This window comes from Myotis nattereri (genome assembly GCF_964212035.1).
Source record: "Myotis nattereri genome assembly, chromosome: 13".
Taxonomy (NCBI): Eukaryota; Metazoa; Chordata; class Mammalia; order Chiroptera; family Vespertilionidae; genus Myotis; species Myotis nattereri.
The window spans coordinates 60,023,997-60,028,384 of record NC_138088.1 but is presented as its reverse complement, the minus strand read 5'-3'; the positions used below and the strand labels follow the sequence as shown (position 1 = coordinate 60,028,384).

General features: G+C 52.5%; 1 long non-coding RNA gene across 1 annotated transcript; it reads left to right on the top strand.

Moving 5' to 3' along the window:
• The first annotated feature begins 981 nt into the window (after positions 1–981).
• Positions 982–4,313, top strand: LOC308528747. Its single transcript, XR_013996731.1, has 3 exons — positions 982–1,303; positions 3,612–3,922; positions 4,047–4,313. It is a non-coding gene; the product is annotated as an uncharacterized lncRNA (long non-coding RNA).
• The last annotated feature ends 75 nt before the right edge of the window (positions 4,314–4,388 follow it).

The following is a 4,388-nucleotide window of genomic DNA, read 5'->3' as shown; positions in this document are numbered from 1 at the left end:
AGAGCGGTCGCGCGGGGGGGGGCGCCTCTAGGCCGCGGGAGGCCTTCCTCTCTACTGCTCCCGGCCGCGTGATGTCCCGGCCCCGCCTTCCTCCCAAGTCCGGGTCCCGAACCCAGACCTGGGCGGCGCTGGACCCCGCCTCCCTCCCCGCCCCTGCGCCCAACGTCAGATGCACCCCCTTCCTCGAGGTGCTCCCCGAAGCCACTAGATTTGGGAACTGCTGTTTGTAAGGTTTGGCGGTGGGTAAGCCACGCTAAAGGCCCAAATGCTCAAATCACCGCATCTCTCTACCTGGTGGGCAGATCTGGGAACTTTTTTTAAAATATATTTTTATCGCTTTCAGAGAGGAAGGGAGAAGGAGAGAGAGAGAGAGAGAGAGAGAAACATCAATGATGAGACAGAATCATGGATCGTCTGCCTCCTGCACGCCCCACACTGGGGATGGAGCCCACAACCCAGGCCTCTGCCCTGACCAAAATGGAATCCTGACCTCCTGGTTCACAGGTCCTGGCTCAACCACTGAACCACCTTGGCCGGGCAAATCTGGGAATCTTTATTTGGCTTCCGGCTACTTTCATTTGTGGCTGGGATTCTGCCTTAAAAATAACATTCTGACTTCTCCTAACGGGAAGTCAATAGGAGGACATGGGAATTTGTGCCCAAAGTAAGGAATGCCCTAGGACCCCACCCCCAAATACCCGGATCAAGGGGATCAGAGCGATAGAGTGATGTGGAGGAAAGAGCGCTGAGAGGCACGATGCCAGCATGCCCGACTCAGCGCTGCCCCTCCGGGGCACCTGGCCACATCCAAGACTCCTCACCTCCGGGTGCCTCAGTTTCCCCTCCTGTACCTCGCCCTAAATGGATGGTGACCGTTCTACGAGATTGCTCCCAACCAGTGAACCTGAAATTCCTCGGCCTCTTGGTCTGGTTGTGCCTGTGCCGTGTAATGCAAGAGAGCTTAGCCGCGGAAGGCCTGGGGGTGGTGGGGGCGTGTAGCAGCAATGAAATGCTGGCAGTTCTGCGTCCCAGGCAAGGATCTCAAAGGCCCCTGGCAAGGCTGCTTCCCACCGAGAGGAATGTTTCCTAGGACACGTTTCTGTTGACTCTGCAGACCCAGTCCTTCGAGGTAAACAACCCCAGCGGTTGCCTTTCCAGCTCCCAGAAACCCCAGTTAGGAAGAAAGTGCCTCTTCTCCAAGAAGAGGCGTTCGCAGATCTTCAGGCAACCACCAGGGACAGAATCCGGGGAGGAGGCAGAAGGGAGGCCGTGTGCGTACTGATTCAAGAACCCACCGAAGAGCGTAAGTAGCCTCATTACAGAGAAATAAAACCGCCGGGTGCCAGCGCCAATGAGTGCTGCCCGGGCGAATGGTTGTTTTCATCTTCTCGAGACCCTAGATGCCAGAGAAAGCAGGCTTGAATGTGACTGAGCCGGTCTTAGACAGTTCTAGGTTATAATTAAGAGAGAGCCATGAAAGATCCGGCCACCTGCAGTCTGATGTCTTCCCAGCACTGAGGCTGTCTTTGCTGTGTGTGGTGAATGCTGTAAACACTGTTGGTATGCAGCCCTGGAAAAAGCCACCGTTTATCGAGTCGCTTCTCTGGCCCCAGGATTACTCTGGCTGTTTAGGCCTGAAGGCTGTGAGGACACCACCTCTGATCACCCCGGGCAACGGCGATTCTTGGTGGGAGGTGGAGAAGCTTAGTCCCAGCAGGGCTGCCCATCACCAGGGAGAAGCTGGAACGTGCCAAGGAACACAGCGCCCCCCCCGCCCCCCCCCCCGCCTGTTCTCTGGGGCAGGAGGGAGGTTCTGAGAGTGCCCCCCCCCCCCGCCTGTTCCATGGGGCAGGAAGGAGGTTCTGAGAGTGCCCCCCACCCCCACCCCCCGCCTATTCCATGGGGCAGGAGGGAGGTTCTGAGAGTGCCCCCCACCCCCACCCCCCGCCTATTCCATGGGGCAGGAGGGAGGTTCTGAGAGTGCCCCCCACCCCCACCCCCCGCCTATTCCATGGGGCAGGAAGGAGGTTCTGAGAGTGCCCCCCACCCCCACCCCCCGCCTATTCCATGGGGCAGGAGGGAGGTTCTGAGAGTGCCCTAGGTCCGCCTGTCTGTCTCTCCCTCCACCGAGCCCTGCAGCATGACCCCCTGCTCACCCACAACAGCTCTGACGCTGGCTCCCAACAATTCTCAACGGCTTCCTCGTTGACAAGCTAAGGGCCAAGTTCCAGGCTTTACCTCTTTCTCTCTCTTTTTTGTTTTTTCCCCAATTTTTTTTTTGTTTTCCAAAATTATTTTATTGACTTCAGAGAGGCAGGGAGAGGGAGAGAGAGATAGAAGCATCAATGATGATAGAGAATCATGGATCGGCTGCCTCCTGCACGCCCCTATTGGGAAGCAAGCCCACGACCCAGGCATGTGCCCCGACCGGGAATCAAACCTTGGTCTCCTGGTTCATAGGTTGACGCTCAACCACTGAGCCACACCAGCTGGCCAGGCTTTACCTCTCTTGATTGATCTATAGGGGTCAACACAGCCTAGCACATCCCTTTTCAAAGCCCCTCAGCACCACCTGCTCTTATGTGAACCTTTTAAAAAGGGGAGCTAGGCACCCAGCTCCAGTTGGACTGCCAGGATTTGAGCCTTCGCCTTATCATGTGTGACTATGGGCAAGTTTCTTAACTTCTCAGGGCCTCAGATTGCCCATCCTACAACAAGGATAATAATAGTGCCCATGGCATAGGGCAGCTATAGAGATTAAAGGAAATACTTTCTGTAAAATCCTACATGCCTGATGTATAAATGCTCAATAAATGCTACCTCAGTTTCTTCAACCATAAGATGGAGTTTAAAATGGGTCTCCTTCAGTCTGGCCAGTGTGGCTCAGAGGTTGAGCATGGACCCTTGAACCAAGAGGTCACAGGGCTGATTCCCAGTCAGGGCACATGCCTGGGTTGCAGGTTTGATCCCCAGTAGGGGGCATGTAGGAGGCAGCCATTCTCATCAATGTTTCTATCTATCCTCCCTTCCTGTCTTTAAAAAAAACTCAATAAAAACATACTTTTTTATTTATTTTTTAAATATATTTTATTGATTTTTTTACAGAGAGGAAGGGAGAGGGATAGAGAGTTAGAAACATCGATGCGAGAGACACACCGACCAGCTGCCTCCTGCACACCCCCCACCGGGCACGTGCTCAAAACCAAGGCACATGCGCTTGACTGGAATCGAACACGGGACCCCTGAGTCCGAAGGCCGACGCTCTAGCCACTGAGCCAAACCGGTTAGGGCTATAAAAACATACTTAAAAAAAATTTTTTTTAATCCTCCTTTAGAGGATTGTTAGCAAGATTAAATAAGTCTATATAGTGTAAAGTTAGCTATCCTTACTGTTAGTAACTCCCACCCCCTACCCTCAGCTACGGACTTCTAGAACAGTTGCCTAGGTGCCCCTTGTTACGTTCAGCTCAACCTGTTCAAAACTGAACTGTCTTGCATGGCCTTCCCTCACACCCCCTATCCCTCTGAACCCCCTTTTCCCTGTGCTCTCTATCCCCCTGGTTCCTGGCCATCCTACCATCATTCTTGTCCTTCCCTCCCCCTCCCCACAGCTCCTCCCGGTCTCCTCCCGGTCTCCTCCTGGTCTCTGGGCTCAGGGACATTTTTCAATCCTGTCACCACCGCACTGTCTTCTTTGGGCCGCTCAGGCTCACAGCTCACTGGAGCCGGTTGTTTGGATACATTTTGAAGACTGCTGACTGATCCAAGTGGGGTGTCAAGAACGATTCCAAGGGTTTCCCGCCCAACTTCCAGAAAACAGTTCGGTTTGCTTGGACAGAGTGTGGAAAGAGTTTTGTGGGAGATCAAGAGCCTAGTTTCCAACCAGAAAGATGGAATAAATTGAAGAATAATGATTAGAAAGGTGAGTTCCTTCCCTGAGTTTCTTTGCTTAGCTCTGTTATAGTTTATTTTCACTTCTTTTGTTATTTGTTGCTTTCATCCTCTTTCCATTATATTTCATTAAATTTGTGTTCCCTTGTACCCAGAATCCAATTGCTTCTTACCACCTCCCCTGCTACCACCATTTTACTTCTACCACCACCAAGCCATGGCCATCCCGGCTCTGGGTTACCGGAATACCTCCCCTGGCACTATATTCTTGACATGGCAGCCAGAAAGGTCATATGGAGATTGAAGTCGCATCATGTTACTTCGATATCTAACCCCAAACAACGCAACTGCCTGAATCACCTCCTTGCATCCATCCTTGAGCATGACAGATGTTGGACTTGAACACTCATCATTCTATTTGCAAAAAAAAAAAAAAAAAAAAAAAAATACTGTTTTGCGCAACCATCAAGGGCTCTGCAGAAGAGGCGATGTCTGGG